Source organism: Pan paniscus, chromosome 17 (assembly GCF_029289425.2).
Source record: "Pan paniscus chromosome 17, NHGRI_mPanPan1-v2.0_pri, whole genome shotgun sequence".
In the NCBI taxonomy this organism is placed as follows: domain Eukaryota; kingdom Metazoa; phylum Chordata; class Mammalia; order Primates; family Hominidae; genus Pan; species Pan paniscus.
The window spans coordinates 78,446,694-78,473,619 of NC_073266.2; the positions used below are offsets into that span (position 1 = coordinate 78,446,694).

At 36.0% G+C, this 26,926-nt stretch overlaps 1 long non-coding RNA gene across 1 annotated transcript in view; it reads right to left on the bottom strand.

The window, feature by feature from the left end:
• The window catches only part of LOC117976824 (uncharacterized), a 298,034-nt gene extending 289,456 nt beyond the window's left edge, over window positions 1-8,578 (bottom strand). The window contains exon 1 of the long non-coding RNA XR_004667589.2: window positions 8,120-8,578. This is a non-coding gene — a long non-coding RNA (uncharacterized LOC117976824). The remainder of the gene's footprint in view (window positions 1-8,119) is intronic.
• Window positions 8,579-26,926: the final 18,348 nt, after the last annotated feature.

The window sequence follows — 26,926 nt, forward strand, 5'->3', positions numbered from 1 at the left end:
CTGCATATGGTAGTTATGGCATATGCTAGCCATTTCAACATTAAATATTTAAACTTTAATGAAGCTTTGAAGTTCAGATGACATAGCCTAAAGTTGGCTTCATTTACAACAACACTTAATATATATGACTATTTTTAATCTAATAGTTAAAACTGTGTTACAGTAGATTTCTCAGAGCTTGATAGAAGTACAGCTAATTGAAGTTATGGAGCTAATGCACTGACCCATTCACAGGATGATTACCCAAGATTTATGGCTGTCATAGAACAGCCAAAACATGCTGATTTACTTAAGAAATTTTTAACACATGGAAATGCAAAATGGTTCAATAGGAAACCATTACTGCTGTCTTCTTTTCTTGCCTCTTTGCATGGTAATACACAAAACTGATCAATGCACATTTTCTCATCTACTTTTAAAAAATAACAGCTTTTCAAATTCGTATTAACAATGCACTCTCCTTTGCTTTTTCAATTTCTGAATATGCCAAAGAACCATAGAATTTCAAAGGCAAATTGTTATTTATTTTCGAAGTTTGATTTTTTAATTGTCCTACACAGAACAGTCAAGAGAGAGGAAAATAAGCAGAAATTGCAGTTTAATTCATTGAGTCTAACATAAACAGAAGTTACAAGGAGAGAGCATCAAGCTGCAAATTAGGACACAGTTTTGGTAATGAATTGTAAACCCACAGTTGAAATGTAAAGCCCTTCCTTGATTGTCAACTAAGTTCCACTTTCTCGTAAAGCTCTAGTAAATATAAATGCAACAGCATTTGTGAAATTCTGTGGATCATTACAGAAAAAGTGACTATTTAAGTGATGACACTTTTAGTTGTTGGTGACTAGGAAACATATTAACAATGCAAAATGTACAACAGGCTCTTCCGTAGCCATGGTATTGCTTTCCAAGGTTTTGGTTACCTGCAGTCAACCAGGATCAGAAAATAGGTGAATACAGTAAAATAAGAATAAAATAGGTGAAAATCAGTGAATACAGTACAATAAGATGTTTTGAGGCACACAGAGAGAGACTATATTCACATAACCTTCATTATAATATATTGGTATAATTGTTATATTTTATTCTTAGTTGCTGTTGTTGATCTCTTACTATGCCTAATTTACAAAATAAATTTTATCACACGTATGCATGTATAAGAAAACACATAGTATATATGGGGTTCGAGACTATCTGAGGATTCAGGCATCTACTAGGGGGCTTGACACATAACTTCCACTAATAAGGGGGAACTACTGTATATAATTTGTGTAAGTATATCTTTATTTATTTATTTATTTATTTATTTATTTATTTTTGAGACAGAGTCTTACTCTGTCCCCCAGGCTGGAATACAGTGGCAAGATCTCTGCTCACTGTAACCTCCACCTCTCAGGTTCAAGGGATTCTCGTGCCTCAGCCTCCCAAGTAGCTAGGATTACAGGTGTGTGCCACCACACTTGGCTAATTTTTTTTGTTTGTTTGTATTTTTTAGTAGAGACAGGGTTTCACCGTGTTCAACAACTGGTCTCAAACTCCTGACCTTGGTTGATCTGCCTGCCTCAGCCTCCCAAAGTGCTGGGATTACCACTGTGAGCCACTGCACCCACCAGATTAAGATAGATAGATAGATAGATAGATAGACAGGCAGACATATATATACATATATACATACACATATATATTTAAATAAGTTTAAAATAAAATTTATTTTATAAATTTAAATAAGTTTAAATAAATAAATAATAAGTTTATATACGTATGTTTATATATATGACTTAATCTTTAACATATACTTACACAAATAATATATATATTTGCCACATAATAACCATATTAATAGAGATTAGTAATGTAAGGTAATCTCATAAGAAGAAATCGAGTCGGTGCTGCTGAAGAAGCAGGGGGACTCTGGGTCCCTATCCTGGGCCAGTGGCCGAAAGTACAAGCAACACAAAAGATTCACAGAAGCTGAGAGAATGGCAGCATCTCCCCCTGGCATGGCACAGGAAGTTCTATGACCTGTTGAATACAAAGGTGGCTTCAAGGACCCAACTTGACTCCCTGAGTGACTAGTCAGCATGAGCCAGGGCAAGCAAAAATCTAGTGATGGAGATGCAGTTCTTTCATCTCTCTAAAGTAATGACCAAAATTGCATTGCTAAACAAAGCCAAGGAAACCTGTTTTCCAATGCTATATATGTTAAGAATTCTCTGGTTGCTGCCTTTGTGATGAACTTGGCTTTCATATCAATTACCAATGCTTGGACTATCAGGCTCAAATATAATTAAAGTTAAAATCAAACTTTGATCCTCCAGCATTTAGTGCAGTTTCCAAGACCTGAATTTCAGGCATTAGTGTGAAACTGAAGTGTAGTGTTAATTACTTGTATATTTCATGGTTAAAAGGGATCAGTGTTGAGTTCTACTTTAATCATGGAGGGCCTATTTGACACTCAGATAAAAGAGAGTTAGGAATTTCCCATGGTGAATTTAAAACTGATTTTATAACCCCACCTGTTTGAACACTTATTCCACAAGTACTTTCTGCTTGGTTGGGTTTTCTGGTCTACTCTCAGTGTCAATTTTCATAAAGAATTACATGTTGTAATGTTTTGGTTGCTCCAGTTTTTACTGACATCAGCTGAAATAAAAATGACCCCTTTGTTGCAGTATCACAAAACTCAAGAATTATAATTTTTGTAAAATTGGTGTTTTGAATAATAGTGAGTTCTATGTGGAAGAATTATATAAAACATGCATGCAATTCTGTAAAGCAGTCCTTAGAGTAGAATTTCAGATCTTTCTGACTGGGATGTGGCAAGAAAATACACTGACCCATCACCAAGCAAAGGAGATAGCAAATGTGTGTGTGTGTGCACACTCCTGGTATAGGTACATGTATGTCATCATGTCAAAATATGCTGTTTATTTTTGAAATAATAATCCAAGGCAATATGGGACCATTTCAATTAGATACAATTATGGCTCTAAATTGGATTGATTGGGGCATTACTGCAAAGGAGGAGGAATACTTCTGCATCAGTGAGTGTATCTAACCAAAGAACTGTCAGAGAAGGTAGTGACCATCTCAAGTGAATAATTAATTAGATTTAATTCAGAAACATGCACTTTAAAAAGAAAGTAGCAACTCTACGTTATTAGTATTATAAATATACTCAAAGCTATATGATCCATTTTATTTTAATCTTATTTTTATTTGTTTGGCAAAGAAATAAGTCAACTTCTAATTGATTAAATAATAAGGCTCCAGAATCTTTCACCACTATCAATTTGTCCAGTTTGCCATGCAGCTTACTCTTTTCTGCCTAATCACAGGGACCTTCTATTAACAGAAAGCTGCAAATCCTGAGTGCCAACCTGAATTTATTACACTATAATTTTAAACATTGCTTCATGGTCATAAAATTGACATTTAAGTATTACTCTTAGGCATCTTCAATTGCTTATATTTATAATTATCATTAGACTTTCCAGTTATTTAGACTTTAATAATTTTGCAAAAAATAATTTAAAAAACTACATAAATATATATTCTCTCTTCCATATTTGAGAGACTGACAACATTTGGATAAAATTCTTAATATGATTTACAACTCCCTGGACCCTACTGGTCCAATCCTCATTGTACCACTCTTCTTGGTATATAATAAGTGTTCAGTAAATATCCGTGAGTGATTGATTGACTGCAAGGTATATTAAAAAGAGAATAGTGTCAAATAGACCTAGCCTCACATATTTTAGCTATATGACTTCAGGCCAATTATTTAACCTCCCTGGGCTTCCAATCCATCCTCTATTAATACTTACCTGACAGCACTGCTGTGAAAATAAAATAAGACAACATAAATAAAGCAAATAGAGCATTGCTCCGATATAGTAAGTGTTCAATAAATATTTCTTTCATCAGATAGTTTTTCAGTGTCGCACATGCTGATAAGTGAGCAGCTGCATCTCAGTCAGAATGATATTTCTAGAATGGTTTAGCCTCACCTCGTTAATAAATATGTGTGTTATAAAAATAACTATTGTGTGTAACATCACAATAAAAATGGTAGGTTGGTATATAATGAAAAAATGCATTGAACCATCACTAATATGACCTGCTTGATACAAAATTGAAATGAAAAAAAGAATGTCTTAGACTTGGATTGTTAGTAATTTTTGCATAAATAGTTTGTCTAAAATAGGGTGACAGTAATTGGTTACAAGCAACAGAACTGATTTAAGCTGGCTAAAACAAACAAGACTGTAAGATTATAACACTATTTTAGGAAATGTGAGCCATTAGAGGCCCTGAACCTTTTAGGAAACAAGCCATTCAAGCCTCCTCTTGGTCTCCCTCAGCCCCCTCTCCCTCTATATTCCTTCTCATACTTTGCATCCTAGCTTTTCCCCTTTGACTAACTCATTCCTTAGGCATGACTGCTCCAATCCCAACTGTCTATAACTTCCATTTTCATATATCCAAGAGTGGGTGACTAGAATGGCTATCAATTACAGATTTTGCAGACAGCAATTTTCCTGGTTCACTAGACCCGACACAGGGCTCTCTCTGCACCAGCTGATGATTCAGGCTCCTATAAGGATGGCTCTCAGAAAGTTGTAAAAGCATGGATTCAAATCAAAGCAGAGGTTGAACATGGCAGACAAGTTTAAAAGTTACACCCTGAGTCAGTCTAAAGACAATGACTGTATTAAAACCATACAGTTTGTATTCTAGATACTATTCTAGAGTATCTAGTGTCTAGTGGTCATTTAATTTTCTCAGTTATGCTGTGGGGAAACTAGTGTTTATAACCTTTGTTTCAGATGATGGAATTGAAGCAATGAAAGATTAAGCAATGTCCCAAGACCACACAGCCAGGAAGTGGCAGAGCTGGACTCTAACACTAGTAGCCTAGTTGCAGATCCATACTTTGAACAGCCACGCTATTCTGCGTCTCCATGAAATTGCTTTTACCTCTCAAACAAGTTTGATTTTAGTGCTCTGGGCACTGCAATAAAAAGCAAAATTTCTAGGATTTTCTGGCTTAGAAGGAATGCAAGGAGAAAACTGTGTTTTCCTGACAGCCCAGATCCCTGTGAGTAACAACTACTAGCTCAAAGGCAGCTAGTTGGAGTCAAGGAAGAACACTAGTTCCGTGTGTTATCAACAGAAATGAGGTCCAATCTGCATTGCCAATGGTTAGGTATGAAAATGTAGAAGGAATGAATCCTTTTACACATTCATTCACCAACAAATTTACCTTTAAGAAGGTCATTTTCTCTATGAATCATACATGAAAAAAGCCAGTTTTCTTCCGCAAAGCTGAAATACAGCCCACAGATTTCCACTCTTTGGAAAGGTGAAAGGAACATTACCTATCCATCTCATCAAAATTATAAGTCAATACCTAATATTAGCATGAGAATGCAGAGGTATCATGCTGTTTGACATAATTTGCCTAACCAAAGTTTATCTAGTAATGAAGACAAAGTCCTGGTGTGAAGCATATAGTTCCCTTACCTACTTTTTTCAAAATATATTTATCCCTGATACTACTTAAAATAGTACTTTTAAATAAGAAACGATCTTCAGAACATAGCAAACATCAAATTAATTTTAGTATAAGGTTAAAATACAATTTTTAGTGTTTCAGATAATTAAATTGATAGGATATTATTAGAATAAGTCTACTGTGTAAAACAAAGGGGATGTTTATATCTGCTAATGGCTTCTCCGTAAGTCATGTGTAACACAATTCAAAATGTATCTGAGCAATCTTTGAGAGGCATATAACAAAACTCACATCTAACAGATGTGCCGGTGACAATAAAAGAAAAATAAACTTCCAAATATTCATGGGCATGTTTGCCCGTCTTCCAAACCCACTGTGCAATTGCTGTATGCTAGAAAATCAAGCACCTGCAAAGTGGAATAATTGATTGACTGTGACTAAGGGCTGTGCCAAAGTTTCTGAAGCCTTCTTGAGGCCCCATAACAAAACACATATAACAATGGTTGGTCACAAAGCTAACGTTGACAATTAAGTTTCATGAACTAACTGAAATTTGCAACCTTCTGGTTTCAATTTTACAGTTCAGTTCTGCCAGATGGAGTAGGGAGAAAATAACATACATAATTAAAATCAATGAAGTTATATCAACCCCAAACACCAAAAAATAAAACAAAAGGAAGAAAGCAAGAAAAAAATATACCAATCATATGTTTTCCCACATCTGTAGCCAAAGTTAAAAATCTACAAGTCAGGACTTGGAAGCCTTTAAGAATAAATCTAAATTGTGATGCAAAAAGCTTCAAGTAAATCACTTAGAACAGAATAATACATAAGAATATATGCATAAATCTCTACTGAGGAAAGAGTCACATATAATCTGGGTGAAGAAAAAAATGCAGTAGTCATGTGGCTATTTAAAATAATTAATAATAAGTAAAAGTGTGCTACGAGAGCAAGAATAGACATACTGGCCAGTAGAAAGAAGAGAAAATGAGGCCAGGCACGGTGGCTCACGCCTGTAATCCCAGCACTTTGGGAGGCCGAGGCGGGCAGATCACAAGGTCAGGAGATCAAGACCATCCTGGCTAACATGGTGAAACCCCGTCTCTACTAAAAAATACAAAAAATTAGCCAGGCGTGGTGGCGGGCGCCTGTAGTCCCAGCTACTTGGGAGGCTGAGGCAGGAGAATGGCATGAACCCAGGAGGTGGAGCTTGCAGTGAGCCGAGATCGCGTCACTGCACTCCAGCCTGGGTGACAGAGCAAGACTCTGTCTCAAAAAAAAAAAAAAAGAAAGAAAGAAGAGAAAATGAGTAGCACAGTAGTTGACATATAGTGAGCCTTTAATAATTTTTAGTTATTTGGTGGATTATTGATGCCATATAAGACCCTACATTGCATGAGCACTTAATCCCTGATAAGGCATCACAAATGAGTAGGTAATAGACAACTAGACAGCTACTGGGGACTAGAGAAAATCAAATTATCACATTATTTTCTGACATATGTCAGATAATAAATTAAGCTCAGGGTGAAAGAAATAAGTATATAAATGAATACATCTTACCACTACACGGAATATGACATTATTATTATTTTCACTTTTAAAGTTAAACAGGGGAATATAAATCTTATTCAGCTTGCTGATTGCACATACGGTGTTTTTGTCTCCCCCCGATAATCCACTGAAATTACAAAATAATTATACATTTAAAACTCTAACAATCAGGCAAGTATCCATGCCTGGTGGCAATTTTAAGGAATTTAGAGAAAATACGGAACCAAAAAAAACAGGTGACATATCAACAACAGAGCTAAGGGAATCACAAATTGACATCCAAAACAAATGAGTTTGAAAACAGAGACCCAGGAATAATCCCAAGATAAGACGGCATATGCTACTTTTGTTTGTAAACATTGCAGAAACCAAGCATTGAGAAAAAGATGACACTAGGGAAGAAATTTACAAGCTAAAAAAAGAATAAATGGAATGAAACTAACAACACAAAACTAAGATTTAAAGCAAATGAAAACCTGTAACATTAGATAATTAAGACCTTCAGTAAGAGTCAAGAAACCACATACACACACATTATGTATATATACTGTATACATAACCAAACTATATATACATATCAATCTATACTTATAAAACAAAACTATTAGCATTTTAAAAATTAAAAACACTTAAAGAAATAATCTGAAAATTCTTAATTCCTGTTTAGGAAACCCAAAACATTTAAGTCTGGTGAGATAAAAATTCTGCCAAAGTATTCTTTTAGAACACATTCCCAAAAATATAGATATAGAAATGTCTGTAAGCGTTCCAGAAGGAAAGAACAGTGAGGGACAGAACATTCATGGAAATAACAAAAACCTAAATTTCTGGGCAGAAGAAAAGTATGTCTTCAGACACGCAATACCCATTTATTAAGGAAGATAAACAAAAAAAAAAAGAAAAGAAAATTTAGACCTAGACACAATGACACACTTTTTCTCTCTCAAACAAACACACATGCACGTTGGTTAAATTTCACAACTCAAAGGAAGAGAAAAATCTTTACAACCTCAAGATGTGGAAGAACAAGGGGTTACTTACAAAGCAGTAGGATTCAGATTGTCTTGATGTTTCAGCAATTTGAAAGATATCCATAAGGTTAGGCTAGGTTGTGTAGCATGAACAATGGTAAAATAAATGAGTAACTTAACAGTTTGCTTTTTGCTCATACTACATGTGCAAAAGAGGCCGGTGCTTGGGTGGGGTGTTCCATCGTCACGGAACTCAGTGGCTCAGGCTAACAGCCACTTCAGCTTGGTGCATGCATGAACATTCGCTGCAGAACTTGCAAGACAACGTAGCAGGAAGCACTGATGCTTTCAGCTTCCACCTGAAAATGGCGTACATCACCTTTGCTCACTTTTGCTGGCCAAAGCAAATCACACTGCCGTACCCAGCTTTAAAGAGGGTGGGAAAGTGTAGTCTTACCATGTGTCTAGAATGCAGAAAGCTGAATATATTTGATTAATCGAGCATCTGGTGAACAAATGCTTTTGTCAATTTTGCTCTAGCACCGTCTCACCAAGGAAGACAACCAAAAAGTCACATCCTGTCAAGGTATCAAGCCGAAGTCTAGAATCTCTAGGTCATATCCAGTAGGTTCTTCACTGAGAGTGATAATGATTTCCATATCTATTGGCATACCTAATGTATTTAACACACAGTAGATCTGTTTTTTTTTTAAAACACATAGAATTGACCTAGACACCCATCAACAGTGGACTAGATGAAGAAAATGTGGTACATATACACCATGAAACAGTATGCAGCCATAAAGAAAGAATGAAATCATATACTTTGCAGCGACATAAATAAAGCTGAAGGCCATAATCCTAAGCAAATTAACAGAGGAACAGACAACCAAATACTGCATATTCTCACTTATAAGCAGGAGCGCATCATTGAGCACACATGGACACAAACCTAAACTACTTCATTTAATTGTCTTTCCTTCAGGTGTGAAAAACTATTTAAAAGCTGAGGAAGAGATTTAAATGACTCAGATGTGTAAAAATAATTGCCATGAGAAGGCAAGAAAAATAATAATTTGAAACATTAAAAAATTTCAGAAGCCTCCTTTTTAAAGGAAATTGGATAAAGATTCAAATTATAAGCTAAGTAAAGATTCACATAAATTTTAGGGAACTTTCAAACAGTATTTTGGAATAGACCAACAGCTAAAATAAAGGGACACCAATTAACTCTCTTTATAAATGGGCTCAAATTTGAATTAAGAGACTGTTAAAAATTGAAATGTACAATTACCAATTAGAAAATATCCAATAGGTGGTAGATGTTTCCTAAGAACCTTAAAAAGTTAACAGATAGTGTGATGCCTCCAGCTTTGTTCTTTTGGCTTAGGATTGACTTGGCGATGCAGGCTCTCTTTTGGTTCCATATGAACTTTAAAGCAGTTTTTTCCAATTCTGTGAAGAAAGTCATTGGTAGCTTGATAGGGATGGCACTGAATCTGTAAATTACCTTGGGCACTATGGCCATTTTCACGATATTGATTCTTCCTACCCATGAGCATGGAATGTTCTTCCATTTGTTTGTATCCTCTTTTATTTCCTTGAGCACTGGTTTGTAATTTTCCTTAAAGAGGTCCTTCACACTACCTGACTTCAAACTATACTACAAGGCTACAGTAACCAAAACAGCATGGTACTGGTACCAAAACAGAGATATAGATCAATGGAACAGAACAGAGCCCTCAGAAATAACGCCGCATATCTACAACTATCTGATCTTTGACAAACCTGAGAAAAACAAGCAACGGGGAAAGGATTCCCTATTTAATAAATGGTGCTGGGAAAACTGGCTAGCCATATGTAGAAAGCTGAAACTGGATCCCTTCCTTACACCTTATACAAAAATTAATTCAAGATGGATTAAAGACTTAAACGTTAGACCTAAAACCATAAAAACCCTAGAAGAAAACCTAGGCATTACCATTCAGGACATAGGCATGGGCAAGGACTTCATGTCTAAAACACCAAAACCAATGGCAACAAAAGCCAAAATTGACAAATGGGATCTAATTAAACTAAAGAGCTTCTGCACAGCAAAAGAAACTACCATCAGAGTGAACAGGCAACCTACAAAATGGGAGAACATTTTCGCAACCTACTCATTTGACAAAGGGCTAATATCCAGAATCTACAATGAACTCAAACAAATTTACAAGAAAAAAACAAACAACCCCATCAAAAAGTGGGTGAAGGACATGAACAGACACTTCTCAAAAGAAGACATTTATGCAGCCAAAAAACACATGAAAAAAAGCTCATCATCACTGGCCATCAGAGAAATGCAAATCAAAACCACAATGAGATACCATCTTACACCAGTTAGAATGGCGATCATTAAAAAGTCAGGAAACAACAGGTGCTGGAGAGGATGTGGAGAAATAGGAACACTTTTACACTGTTGGTGGGACTGTAAACTAGTTCAACCATTGTGGAAGTCAGTGTGGCGATTCCTCAGGGATCTAGAACTAGAAATACCATTTGACCCAGCCATCCCATTACTGGGTATATACCCAAAGGACTATAAATCATGCTGCTATAAAGACACATGCACACGTATGTTTATTGCGGCATTATTCACAATAGCAAAGACTTGTAACCAACCCAAATGTCCAACAAAGATAGACTGGATTAAGAAAATGTGGCACATATATACCATGGAATACTATGCAGCCATAAAAAATGATGAGTTCAAGTCGTTTGTAGGGACATGAATGAAATTGATAATCATCATTCTCAGTAAACTATCGCAAGAACAAAAAACCAAACACTGCATATTCTCACTCATAGGTGGGAATTGAACAATGAGAACACATGGACACAGGAAGGGGAACATCACACTCTGGGGACTGTTGTGGGGTGGGGGGAGGGGGGAGGGATAGCATTGGGAGATATACCTAATGCTAGATGACGAGTTAGTGGGTGCAGCACACCAGCATGTCACATGTATACATATGTAACTAACCTGCACATTGTGCACATGTACCCTAAAACTTAAAGTATAATAACAATAATAATAATAATAAAAACACTGGGGAAAAAAAGTTAACAGATTAGAAATCAATACAAACTAAGTCTTTTCATCAAAGAATCAAAAGCTTCTCTCTGTAAAGTACCTGTACATATTGCAAACGGAAGAGCCAGTGGAAGAATCAAAGTTCAATTTTGGGAAAAAAGTAAAAGGACAACCTGACAAAGTCTGCCAAAGCTCTCACTAGGAGGAAGGCATTAGTATTCCAATACATCCTATTCTTTCTTTACTCCCAATAATAAAGTATAAATGGACAACATTACAGATTTATTAACTGCATGACCGTGAAAATATCTACCATTAAGCCCACTAGGACTGCCCATCAGAGCAAAGTTTTAAAGATACTTGAAAAATAAGAAGGAAGGCAAATGGACTTGTAATTAAAGCATAAAAAGAGAGAGAAGGTGAAAGAGAGAAACTGTGTCCTGAAATAAAATTGACTGGTTGTGGCACATTGTGTGTGTGTGTGTGTGTGTGAGGGGAGTAAGAAAAATGTGAGCTTGATGGTAAATTATCAACTTTAAAAAGCTTGAGGTCAAATGGACTTTATTTGCTTTATTTACTAAAGCCACTCAAGTAATAGAAATTTTCTACCAATTGTTAAGTTCTTTCCCAAATCTCAATCCGTAACTTTTTTCAGGATCCTTTTTAGACAAATACTTACTTCTCTACCATGACGTAATTTCTATAGATTTAATAGATAGAAGGTACATTACAAATGGAACTTTCAGATAAAGCATATTGCAGAGAGATTATTTTAGAAGTTCTTATAAATTTTCTTTCATATATCTAGAGTAAAACTAGACTTCTGAATACCTACACCATTTATGAATCAGGAAATTATCAGACAATAGGCTATGGTCCCAGTATCTCTATGGACAAAAGAATTTGTAAACATAGGTAGTTTAATTATAGCAGGGTCATTGATAGTTCGTGGTGATCATTGTTGTGGGTTGAATAGTGTCCCTCCAAAATTCATGTCCACCCAGAACTTCAGGATGTTACTTTATTTGGAAATAGGGTCATTGCAGATGTAATTAGTTAAGTTGGTTATACTGGATTTGGGTGCACCCTAAAACTGATAACTGACTCCTTATAAGAAGAGGAGAGGATACACAGTGATGCAGAGAGGGGAACGCCATGTGCAGATGAAGGAGGAGATTGCAGTGATGCAGCTATAAGCCAAGGCATGCCAAGGACTGACAGCAACCACTGGAAGCCGGGTGACAGGTGTGGAATTCTCGGTCAGAGCCACTGGAAAGAACTGCTTGGTTAACACGATTTTGGACTTCTAGACCCTGGAACCATGAGAGAATAAATGTCTCTGTCTTAAGCCTCTCTGTTTGTGGTAGTTTGTTGCCACAGCCCTAGGAAACTAATACAATCATAAATCAATCTTTCTGTATGTGTAAACATTTAGGCTACACTCAACAGCAGGCCAAGCTGAGACTCAGCCTCGGAGCAATTATAGACCTCAAATAAATTAGTCACACCACCTTCAGCTCTTGTATAAGGATCATTAAATCTCGTGTTACTATGTAGAGTGAATATCCATTGCTAAAGGAAAACACCAACAGTTTTCTACTAGTTGATTAACTTATTATGAATTGTTGTTGTATTGTTCCTCTCATAAGACCATCCACTTGTATAACACCCTTAAAGGAGCAACTTCATAACATTTATCCAGTATAGGAGAATACTGTGTTTTTTAGTTCATGCGTGTTCTGGGAATGGCCATGAACTGTTTTTTGGGATGCTCTTACACCATATCCTGGCTGGATGTTTTTTGTTCATGGGTCTAAGCTTAAAAATAAAAGAGGATACCAGGATGGTATGCAATATCTAGTTTCTTGTAAGTTCCACAAAAAAAAGAAACAAAACAAAACAAGAAAAAAACGGAAGCCAAAAAGTTTCAAATGGCAAATGTGTTCCATTCTAGGGCATGTCAGATTACTAATAGGGTAAATATATATAGTAACCACCAATACATTTTTAGAATAATGCATTATTTGAGATATCATAGAAATAAACAGGTCTTTTAACCTTCTCAGATACTCTTTAAAAATGAACAACAAGGCCGGGCGCGGTGGCTCACGCCTGTAATCCTAGCACTTTGGGAGGCCGAGACGGGCGGATCACGAGGTCAGGAGATCGAGACCATCTTGGCTAACACGGTGAAACCCCGTTTCTACTAAAATTACAAAAAATTAGCCGGGCGTGTTGGCGGGCGCCTGTAGTCCCAGCTACTTGGGAGGCTGAGGCAGGAGAATGGCGTGAACCCGGGAGGCGGAGCTTGCAGTGAGCCGAGATCGCGCCACTGCACTCCAACCTGGGAGACACAGCGAGACTCCGTCTCAAAAAAAAAAAAAAAAAAAGAACAACAAATGTGAAGTATTTTATTCTATCTTCAGTAATTGCTGTTGTTAAATTAAGGCTCACAACAAAAGGTACAATACAAGGTAGCATACTGCATAGCAGATACTATGAAAATATTATTAAAATACATTATGTATACCTTAGAAAGACTACAGAAATATTACAGTAGTTTGCTACACTCAACAGTCTGCTTTGACTTTCGACTGACCATTAATAACAAAAAATTTATCAACACTTCCATGGAGAAATTAACATCTTCTGTTTGGGGCATTAAAATGTGGCTTTGTGAATTCCTACAAAAGCCCTGGAATAATTGAGCTGTAAGATCCATGAAGACAAGATGTGGCACCAACCATAATGGTTATTAGGTAGCACCAGAAAAAAACACACAAATTAAAACCTCTCAAATTTACTAGCCCCCAAAATCCTCCATGAAGGAAACCATCACAATAGTGGTAAATTGGATGTAATATTAAATAAACATGGGTGGGAAAACATTTTTTGAATAGCAGAGGGTGGGCAATTCTTGCCTCCTCTGTAACTAACTTTTTTTTTTTTTTTTTGAAAGGGAGTCTCGCTCTGTCGCCCAGGCTGGAGTGGAGTGCAGCAGTGTGATCTCTGCTCACTGCAACCTCTGCCTCCCGGGTTCAAGCAATTCTCCTGCCTTAGCCTCCCGAGCAGCTGGGACTACAGGTGTGCACCACCACTCCCAGCTAATTTTTGTGCTTTTAGTAGAGGCAGGTTTTCACCATATTGGCCAGGCTGGTCTTGAAATCCTGACCTCAAATGATCCACCCACCTCGGCCTCCCAAAGTGCTGGGATTACAGGTGAGAGCCACAGCGGCCAGCCCTGTAACTAATACACTTATGGGAAAATAATAAAAGTGAGATGAACAGGAACCCTGCCCTTAAGGAATCTCTGAGCATCTATCTCTAAATAGATTTCATACAATTGGTTCTTTTTGTGGACTATAAATATGTACTAAAAATAGTATGCATATTTTGTGGATGGTTTGAATCATTTTCCTTTCAAAAAAGTCACAGCATCCACAGAGCTATAAATAAATACATATATATATACACACATATATATATATATATACACATATATACACATATATATACACATAGATACATGAAGTTTGTGTTTCCTGCCTGGGACATTGCAACTTTTCTATCCAGTCAAATGGGAACATATTTAACTGGAATAGTTATTATTATTATTATTATTATTATTATTATATTATTATTTTGAGACGAAGTCTCATTCTTGTCCTCCAGGCTAGAATGCAATGGCACGATCTCAGCTCACTGCAACCTCTGCCTCCGGGGTTCAAGCTATTCTTCTGCCTCAACCTCCTGAGCAGCTGGGATTACAGGTGCCTGCCACCGCGCCCAGCTAATTTTTGTATTTTTAGTAGAGATGGGGTTTCACCATGTTGGCCAGGCTGGTCTTTAACTCCTGACCTCAGGTGATCCGCCTGCCTTGGCCCCCCAAAGTGCTGGGATTACAGGCGTGAGCCACCACGCCAGGCCGGAATAGTTATTCTTGAATTATTCAAGGGTTTGCTATTCTTCAGAAACTTCACTCACCTAGTCACTCCAAATTTTGAACAAATAGAAGGAATCTTAGCAGAACTAGAAAGCTCTATTTTAGCAAAGATCTTTAACTGAAGTTGTACAGATAAGTAAGGTGATCCAGTAAATCTGCCAGGAAATGCCAAGATCTTCAAACAGGTCAATGGCAGTATGAAGTAGATAACTTCTTCTCAAAACCTTTGGAATAAGAGTATCCTGAGTTTCATGCTAGTGTTTATGACCTTTTTACTAGACGTTTCCTCTTTACTGATTAAGCATTTGCACTTCTGACTTAGCCTACTAATCCAATGACTTAAGTTTTATCAGAGACAATCATCACCTTAACTCTATACTTCAGTTCTCTCAGCCAGTTTTAGTACAACCAATTAAAACAATTAAAATAAAATATGTCACACCTATCTCACCAATAATGATATACTTTTAGACAATACACAAATGAAAGAATAATGATACAATTTTAGACAGTATGTAAATGAAAGATTTTTTTCCCTTGTGCTAGAAAAAATACAAACTGCAAAAATAACTATCACAATATACCTGAAGTGCCTGAGGTTTCTCCCCTTCCCCTATGCGGGCTCACGCTTCTCAGTGCCAAACCAGATGGAAGACTAATTATTCTACAGGGCTACTGGTTAGATTTTCCTACAATTTAAGACCCTCTAATGCCCTCAGTGAATGTTGTCTTCATTTGAAATGTCCAAAAGAATAAAACCCTTGATGAGTTACACAAACAAACAAACAAACAAAAACCCTCATACCTGATGAAACAAGACTCCTAGGGAAATCAATCCCAGGAATAAATTTGAAGAAATGGAGCTGGTCTTCAAAAACCATGACACTGAATTGGGATGGTGTGGTTAATAACACAGCACAAGCCCTATGTGCACAATAAACTAGTTAAATATTCTTAGTTCAAGAATTATGAATAAAGAACAGTATTGCATTATCTTTGGGCCAATGAGTATGTGCTGCATGATTTCTAAACTTTATGTTAATCTGGACTAACATCATAAAGGAGATAAAATGGTGTTTGTGTTTGTGAGGCAGGGGTATACTCAGTGGAAACTACAAAGCTTAGAGACATTTGTTAGAAATTAACAAAGATTAAAAAACGATTACATTAAGAGATCAACACAAGAAGTCAGAACAAGAACCAAAAAATACATTAAGAAAATAAAAACAAAAAAAAGGAAAATTCAATAAAATATTTTCACTTATTTTTTTCTATATACTTTGTATAAAAATAAGAGTGATGGATTCAAGTACCTAATTAGAATTGGTTTTGTTTCTATCGATTTCTATCAAATACTTTTGCTCATTGAATTGTTTCACTTTCTACATGGGTTCTTTTGTGTGGTTAAGAGATCAAACTTTATTAGATCTTGAACAAGAATTAAAGGGAACAGATAAACATGAAGCATATTAAAGAAGAGAAATGACATAACGCTACAAAAATAAGAATCACACATTTTTTTCTGATGCTTTGCTGATTCTTAATTCCTATGGTTCTGGAGGTAAGTTTTGCTCTAGGAGAGCATTACTCCAAAAGTTGGTTCAAATAAGAGAAGCTGACATGTAACTAACCTTAGAGCTACAGGGGAGAACAACAATGCCTAATTGCAGGGTGCGATTTAAAATCCTAGTTGTTCTTGGAGTATTTAGATTATTGAATCCTCAGAACATATTTTCACCAAGATAAGATGATGTTGCATTTAAAAATCACTTTAAATGACATGAAAATTTCTACCTGATTTTAAACTGGTGAGATAAGCATTAAAAAAGTGAACAATCTCTTAGGAAAATATACTTTGTTATTAAACTCTCCTCAGAGTTATCTGCAGGCTACTTACATCATTCTGTTGATGCCAAATACTCTGGGTCTTGTCAACTTCCCAGAAACCCATGCCCTAAAATTTAACCCACAGTCCTAGGAACGGTTGAATCCTAATTCTACCTAGGAAATTAAACACATGCATAAAATTTAATTCATTCTCTCTCTCTCTCTCTCTCTCTCTCTCTGGAGTATTTGAAAATGTCTATGTCTATGCCATTCAGGGTGTTTAGGAATAAATGTCCCATGCTGGTCATGGTCAATATTCCCAATGTCCCTTTTGCTCTCAGAAAAGCTTCGGAGGGAAACCAAGGGTCCTTCAAAGTCTAATGTTCTCTTATAGGGTTTATCACCCACAAAGCAGACTATAGTTAAAGTAACAACTTGCTAATGGGAAGATAAATTTTAGCTGAAGGAGAAATTGAAGTGCAGAACAAAGAAAGGACCCAAATCTATTACAGAGAAACATACGAAGGACATGAAGAAATCCTTGGACAACTGGTTTTGGAAAATGTTCAGGGAATGTCATTAGAAAACATTTTCAACAAACTAAGGATAGAAAGGATAGTGGAGAGCCATTACTTCAACTCACTTGGCAAACTAATGAACTTTGGAAAATGCAGTTCTTTAACTTTGAAACAATTGCAATAAAGAACTCCATCCAAATTGACATATTGATCAATCTATTCCAGAACTGATGCTTCAGGAAGATGCCCTGAATGTCAGTGGTGTGAATCACAATGAGGTATTTAAAGCGCAGCAGTTCATTGGGATTTATTTTACAAAAATAACATTGAAGATGAGTAAGAATTACTGTTTCAATTTGAAAAATAAACCCTTGTCAACCAAAGCATAGCAACAGTATTTTTTAAATCCATCTTGACTATGTAATTTTCCACCCAAAATATGACAGATGGCTTTACTTAAATAAATGATTGCACTATGTAAGATCATAGCTGGAATGCTATTTCTCCTGGTGCAGCTACACAGTTCTGCAGCTCTACATATCAAAGGATTTCACCTTCAGAGGACATGAGGATGAACTGACTAACAGTCATTATGTTTTCAAGATATACACAATACTGCTGAGGACTTTATATGGATGCATAAAACCATTAAGGTGAAGGTTTATGGTAGTCCCAGACAGAGCCATTTCTAAGTCAGGCTCACATTTCCATTGTCGAACCTTACCATGTTCAGGGTGAAGCTGCAAGAAATAAGATACACATAGAGAAAAAGGCCAAGTCAGAGATTTTAGTCTATTCCTTTCTCTCTCTCTTTTTTTTTTTTTTTTTTTTTTTTTTATCTTTGAGTTTGGTTCCTTATCAACTTGTGAAAAGCTGCTGGAAAGTAAGAGAGATTTTGCTGCCAGGTCTGAACTGCAGGGGTGGAATTGGCAGTAGTAAAACCAAAAAGATTGAGCAAATAGAAGATAATATAGATTGTTTCCTGTTGTGTCTGTTTTCAAATTACTGTGTTTAAATGAACTTCCTTTTTAGCAAACTGTCTTTAGTCTCTCTCTTCCTGGCCTCTAGCGACCTTTCTAGTGATTCTTTCCCTCTCGTGTCTGAAAGTATCTGAAACCTTGGTCTTTGCCTCAAAGAATTCATGAGAATAAATATAACATCGACAGTTTGGATAAGCAGTTTGATCAGGATTTATGAAATATTTGGCCAACAAAAGTTAATCTTATATTTTGCATGGATTTGATGCATTTATAAAATTTTTTTAAAAATTAAGAAAAAGAGATTTGAAAGGCAAACTGTAAATCTAGTGCATTTCATCTATAAAGAGATTTGATAATACTAGAATAAGCTTGGATTTTCATGTTGTCCATAGTATCCATTTCAGCTTGTTAGAGTCACTTTTAAGTTTAATAGGACTTCCCCCACATTTGTTTGATAAGGAACAATGTGCTTTCAAATGAAGAGGAAACCAACTCTCAGGAAGGAGGAAACACTCAACCACAACAATCCTTCTACTAAGTCAAACAGTGTGGATTGCAAACATTTTATCATTTTGATAAACTAAAAATGGTAATTTCAACCTAATAAGTGCCTATGAGATAATAGGCAGATGAACATAACAAATCTATTACACAACCTGACTTTGGTAGGTGCTATTTTCTAACTTTGATTGCTTCTGCTCTTTAACTGAATTGTCAATAAAAGAGCCAAATAAATCATAAAGTATTGCAGTTGAATAATTATGACAACTTTTGAGGCCTGTATTCATTTGTTCTCTCACATTGCTATAAAGAAATACCTGAGACTGGGTAATTTATATAGAGAAGAGGTTTACTTGGCTCACGTTTCTGCAGGCTGTTCAGGAAGCATAGCAGCTTCCGCTTCTGGGGAGGCTTCAGGAGATTTATAACCATGGTGGAAGGTGAAAGGGAAGCAGGCACATCTTATGTGGCTGGAGCAGGAGGAAGAGGCAGGGGATGGTGCTACACACTTTTAAACAACCAGATCTTGTGATAACTCACTCACTCACTATCATAAGAACAGGACTGAGGAGACGGTGCTAAACCATCCATGAAGGATATGTCTCCATGATCCAAACATCTCTCACCAGGCCCTACCTCCAACATTGGAGATTACCACCTGAGATTTGGGTGGGGACACGAATCCAAACCATATCCAGGCTCCTGTAAGAAACTTTTGCTTAGGCATATATTCCCTGACTTATTTCGTAAATAATTCTGTGTATGAAACACTTCAAACAGAGAAAATGGAGACCACCATTATTCAATAATTAATGTCAATAATTTGTCACTTTTTATCTGATTTTAAGATATTAAAATATTACAAATATATTTGAAGTCTTTTTCATATACCTTTCACCACTCTCCTTTCTTACCTTCATTCTAAGTAGTAAACACTAATATGAAGTTGATTTACATTTTTTCTACCATTATCTTATAATGTGATGTATTTATAAAATATTTTGTTTTTTAATATTACAGGCAAATGGTAGCCTGCATGTACCATACTATGATTAACTGATGATTTTAAGAAAAGTACATGTTGAAATGAGACTGCGTCACTCCTCACCTCTCAATGTAATCACTGTAGAAACAAGAGTCCCTCCAGAACTTGCAAGGCCCCAGGGTGATTTTTTTAACCAATTCTTCAGTCCCCTTCCCTTCCATTTTCCCTCATCCTCACTGAGCTTTAGCCATGCCAGCCTATTGGTAGTTTTCTGTTGTTCCCTTTCCTGAAATTCATTTCTTTAAAAATAAATTTTAATATATGCTTTTAAGGTATCAAACATGGCATTATGGTATACATAAGAGAAAGTAAAAGGATCAATACAGTTAAGCAAATGAATGTATCTATCATCCCACAATTACCTTTATTATTATTTTTTTGGTGGAAAAAGCAGCTAAAATCTACCAGAATGCTTTTTAAACAGATTCATAACACTTTTCAGTACCTGTCATACTTTTGCTTGACTGACTGCATCCATGAAAGAATATAAATCTCAAGAAAATGGAACATTTTGGGGGAAAGGGGAAGCATGGTTCTATATATGATGTCCATAGCAATAACTGGCTCAATAAGATTAAATGAATAAATTAATTTTATCAGTATTGGATAGTTTTGTTGGATATAAAGTTTGGGGTTAACTATTTTTGCTTTCAGCCTTTGAGAATGTCATTCCATTGCCTTCTGCCATCCATTTTTTCAAACGAAAAGTCATCATAACTTTATAAATTCATTAAACATACACAATAAAATTTAAAAAATGTAATGTACTCCTCTACATCATGAGTCAAATTTCTCTTGTTGCTTTCAAGATTATCTGTTTGTCTTTGGCTTTCATGGGTTTGGTTATGATGTATCTAGGTGCACATCTTTTGTGATTATTAAAGTTTGTTGAGCTCCTAGATCTCCAGATTAACATTTTTTTATCAATTTGAGGAAAGCTTTGATCATTATTTCTTCCATTTTATTCTCCCTTTGTCTCCCTTATGTACTTTTGGGATCATGATTACACATCAATTGGTATGCTTGGCATTGTACCACAAGTCTCTGAAGCTCAGCTAACTTTAATTTTGTTCCCTGTATATTCTTCAAGTTGCATAATTGCTATTACTTATCTTCAAATTAACCAATTAATTTTTCTGCAATCTCAAATCTGCTGTCAGACACGTCTAGTGAATTTTTAATTTTGATTGTTCTTTTGAATAATAGTTCCTTTTGATTTTTTTCTTTATAGTCTCCATTTCTCTGTTGAGCATCAGTATTTGGCAAGCCATTGACATCTTCTTTCTCTCACTCCTTTGCATGTAGTTTTTAAAAATTTCTTGTATATATTTAAAACAGATATTTAAGTACGAGCCCAGTATTAGAAACACATCTGCAACTAACGAAGTAGTAATGGTGATTCAATGGAATAGATGAAGAGTAGACAAAAATCTCACCTCTTATTGTGCCAACTTGATTGGTCTGACCTAAGGACAAGCGTAGAACCTTGTGTAGGAAAAGGTTTGCAATCTCTCCTTTTCATTGTCATTTACATGTATTTAATTCAATGTATGTGTTTAAATATGCATACAGACATTACTTCACTGTGCTTTTCCTGCCTACTTAAATCTGCAGAAAATCAGAGTCATAAGTAAATTAAAAACTAATGCTTCATGAGGAAAAATTCATACTAAATCAGGAGAAAAGAACACAAAGCTGCTAGATCCAGCGGCTTCATTGGTAATTACTAAACATGAATAGATTCCAGGGTTTAACAAATAGATTCCAGGGTTTAACAAAAATGGACAGATAGATAAATAGAGCCATACTATCTGCTAGCTACTGTGTTACTCATATGATCAAAAGTGTAGAGAATGAAATGAACTTTCTGCTTTGATGAAACTTGGTCTACCAGAAGTACTGGAAATATGGAACAGTGGACTTGTCAATTATTGTTATATTATCTAATATCATTTTGTGTAGTAAATGTAATCTTTTGGCTAATCTTTCAGCCATCTTCATTTTTAGAAATAATTAAACAAATAACATTTAGAAATAATTATAAGTTCTATAAAGAAGTTAAAAAGCCAGAGATCACATATTTATTCCTGCTGTTTTATATTCTTCTTATCTACTTGATAAAAAAGATCTTAATACTTCAAGGTTATGTGATATATAAATAGCAAATAATAACATAAAAAATGTACACTCAATATTAAGTATAAATACATGTACAAATGGGGCCAGGCACAAGGGCTCATACCTGTTAATTACCAGCACTTTGGGACGCCGAGGCAGATGGAACACTTGAGGTCAGGAGTTTGAGACCAGCCTGGCCAACTTGGTGAAACCCCTTCTCGACTAAAAATATAAAAATTAGCTGGGCATGCAGGCACATGCCTGTAATCCCAGCTACTCAGGAGGCTGAGGCATGAGAATCACTTGAACCCAGGAGGCAGAGGCTGCAGTGAGCTGAGATCGCGCCAGTGCACTCCAGCCTGGGCAACAGAGTGAGACTCTGTCTCAAATATAAATAAATAAATAAGCAAACAAACAAATAAATAAAAATACTTGCACAATTACCTGTTGCTGGAACATAAAATATTTCAACAGGAAGGAGAGAGATAGAAAATTTATATAAATATGTGTTTCTTAATTCAGGGTATGAATTCTATCAATAATATGCTGAACTAAACATTTATGTTTACTTTTGGAACTCTTTGCAAACCACTCTTGCTCTAGTGAACTGTTACTCTCAGGATTTTTCTTAAGTACCTATTGAGACAACTAAGAAATTAGGCAATGTGTGTCTTTAGACTTGCCAGTCATATTGCATGGGAAATGCTTTACCCACCTTTAATTACAAGATGAAAAGCATCCAGAACAAGAGTGGCAGACAGGCTTATATATCAGGAGAGAAGAAAGAGATGATTTGTTCCAAGTTCAGTCCCTTGGCTCATCTTTGGACTCGAAGCATCATAAAGGCAGCCCACTGCATCCCTAATGTGTTGCTTCTGTACATCCAGCACTGCACTAATTTACAGTGGTGCTCAACACCTGTTCCTGATGATGAACAGAAGACTGTAGCTTTGCAGATATCTTTCTCTCTAATTTTGCATTGGATAAAAAAGCTGTAGCGTGAGTTCCAATGTCACTTTAGTGTTAGGCTGAGTTGTTGATTAACGTGTTTGCCCCGAAGTTTACATCTTTAAGTGATTTTTATCTCTCATAAGAAAGAAAACAAGATATTTTTTTGACAGCCTTGTTGAGTAGAATTGAGTAAAAACTCTGTGCATTTTAATGTATACAGTTTGACGGGTTTGGACATGCGTATACACCCAAGAGTCCATAACCATAATTAAGGTCATAGACATATCCAACATCTCCAGAAGTTTACTCGTGTCCCTTTTTTGTGTTTGTGTGGTAAGATCACCTAACAAGAGCTCTACATTTTGAACAATGTATAAATGCAAAATATGATATTGTTAAATACAAGGTACTGTGTTGTTCAGTAGACCTCATCTTGTATAACTGAAACTGTCCCAATTGAACAACATCCCATTTTCCCCTCTCCTCAGACACTGGCAACCACTGTTCTATTCAAACCAGAGGTATTTTCAATTGCAACTTTCAATTGCAAACTGTGACAAAGTTGAAAATTATAAAGCCATGTTGGATTCCAAGACATTTGAGGACCATATATAACATACTGTGCTGATACAGAAATAGATGAAGTATAGTCCATTGTGCCAGACACACACCACACTCCATACTTGTTAGCTGCTATTCTTACTATCAATAAACATTTTTAGGCTTTAAATTTTCTTCAAGTACTGCCCACAGTACATCTTGTACTTCTAAAAAAAAAAGGTATTATTGTGCTGTGACTGCTCCACATCGCTGATCTCTAATAGAATGTTTTCAGGTAAACACTGTGGGTGCTGCCGCACACAGAGTGCACACTAAAGAAACTCATGTTCCTTTATTCACGTCCACAGCAGTTACTGTGAGCTTGAGACTACCACTACTTTTCAGCCTTTTTTTCTAAACTACAGCACAACTGACATAAAATTTTCTTAAATACTGAAATTAGTTTGTAAGTTATGTGCAATTAGTAGCATCAGTTGTGTCTCTCATTTGCACTTAAATTTTTTAAAAAAATTATTCATCAATAAAATCTTGACTTATCAGAATAATGTCATAATTACTTGGAGTATATTCACCAAATGTGTGTTTATACATATATAATGTGATAGGTATATAATTTAATAAATAACTTATGAGGTAGATATGGAAATTTGGACTTTTCCAGCTTTTACTGAATATAATAAAATTATGTGCTTTGAGTATAAAGAATGAGTTTTGTGATTTTTATTTTCATTTTTTTTGTCTTGGAGAAACTAGCCGAGTACATGCACAAAGCAGATCCCCCCAAAAATACTGGTTCACATAAGAATGAATTAGTACATGAATATATACATATTCACTGTTGATAAAGATGTAAAGTAGATTTTACCATGAGCTTAGACATTTGAAAACATATATTTTATTAATTTAGAAAAGAATTTAATGCTAACAACAAATATACATATATATATGTATACATATATTTTAAAGTCTAGGTGACAGGTCAGGCACAGTGGCTCACACCTGTAATCCTAGCACTTTGGGAGACTGAGGAGGTGGGTGGATCACCTGAGGTTAGGAGTTCGAAACCAGCCTGGCCAAAATGGTGAAACCCTGTCTCTACTAAGAACACAAAACTTAGCCAGGCGTGGTGGTGCATGCCGGTAATCCCGGCTACTCAGGAGGCTGAGGCAGAGGGATCACTTGAACTCAGGAGGCGGAGGTTGACCCAAGATCGCCCCATCTCAAAAAAAAAAAAAAAAGTCTAGGTGGCAGCAGAAATACCTGATGAAATTATTCAAAACAATCCACTATCATGTACTCAAATTTACTTTGAAATTATCCTTAGGTAAGTAACAGATTATTTCATCTTTATTCATGGATTAGATAAAAATGTGATAGAATCAGTGAGCTAAAAATAGAAATAGATTTCCTTTGATATCTATCTTGATGTAAAGGATTTTTGACCAGGTTAAAAAAGTAGCTTGCCAATATCCCTTAGCTATAGGTAGAGCCAGAAACCCTCCACAGGGCATGAAATTAATTCTTATCATGTCAATACTCTAATAAGAGGGTTAGCATGACCAGTTATTGTTCTTCCTTCCCTCTTTCATCCATTGAATCTTTAATTTCTTCCCTTAGATATTAGTTTGTTTAATAATTTATTTCACAAATATTTATCGGGTATTTATCATAGGCACTAAAGATTCAGAAGTGAGTAAGATAGAGTTCCTGCCCTCAAGAGGCCTGTAGTTAGGAGAAATATATTTATAAACATCAGTTACAACTCAAAATAGAAATGGAACTATAATATACACAACATATTTTCAAAGCCAAAAAGAAAACGAAACTAGCTTTGGGGAAAAGTGTAAGAAGGAGAACGGGTGGTAGGTGAAACCTTCCTTGAGATTATTCAACTCTATTTAAAAGTCACAATCCCTTTCCAAGAGCTTCTCAGGAGGAGGGTATAACTAACCTGGTGAACGTGAGATCACTAATCTTCTCCACACTCCAGTTTCTGCATCAGTAAAGTATCCAAGTCAGACACGATTTCCAAGTTTGCTGCTATTGCAATGTCCTATCATTCTAGAACGGCGGGGAGCCAGGACACATCACCCTTCCACTCCTGACAGTCTCCAAGTTTTCACACACAGTTTTGCAGCCACAGGTGGCTGGAGAAGCCTCCTCCGAAAGCTTGAGTTCCCAAGGTATTTAGAAAATTTTAAAGAGGTAGCACACTGTTTGTACATACACTTGTAAAACAATTATAACAACAAGCGCAGCCGAAATGAAATGAGGGAGGTGGGGAGATCATCAAAATGTGCACAGAGAGAAATTTTGCACAGAGGGAAGAGGCTATTCTGTCAGTAAGGGTGTCTCTGGTGGTGCAGCTGAAAGAACTGGGCTGACGATCTACAGGTGCACACTGTGGGAATCATTGGGGGTGAAACCAGGAGGGGGTGTAATCACAGCTCTGAATCCACGTGAGGTTCATCCTCCAGCACGCTTACCCATCTGTTAGGCTGTGGCATATCTATTTGATTAGCGCTTTCTAAGAGCACAGGTTTTCCCCTTTCTCCAAGAGCCACTGTAGGAGAACCAATGATGAAAAGAAAACAAAGACACGAAGAAGTTAACAAGGCGTATGTACTTTGAAATGGAATCTCAGCCCTTTTCTCTTATTGACAACATTGATTCAATCTTTGTGTAAGGAGTTAAATTTATATGTGTGTCTGATCTATCTATCTATCAATCATCTATCACCTTATAAAAATGGAAATTAAGCAAACTTTCAAGATCGGATTAATTTTGTTAACTTCCTTTTCATCAATGGTGCTTTTAAAAAACATTCGAGGACCCTGTACTAAAAAAAAATTATTTGGCTCCAAATCAGGTGGCAAAATTGCCACACTTAATAATTTTAAGCTAATTTTGAGTGCACTATGAATCACAGTGGTGTCGCATAGCTTATTTCAATAAAACAACTGAGGGCAAACTAAGGTGCAGAGAATCACCGAGCTTTCTGTCTTAGTTCATCAATATTTGCACTTTCTGGAATTCTAAGGATAGCTACCAGAAATATATGTGTGCATTAGAATTACAATGTTTTAGGAAGGGTTGGAGAGAGAATAGAGTATAGTTGGCTGAGCTATCATGAAGTTCTTATTTACTACCTATAAGCCCCATGTAGGAGATGGTGACTGTGCAACCTGCTTTAAAAAAAAAAAAAAAAAAAAGCAAAATAAAAGACACATTAAAAGATCAAATGCAATGTTATTTTAACCATCTGTGTTAAAGACACTGATATCCATTAGCAGAAATCTAGTTTCTCCTCTGTGGTGGTAATGACAAAATCTTTTTAAAAATCTGTCATATATTCATTCA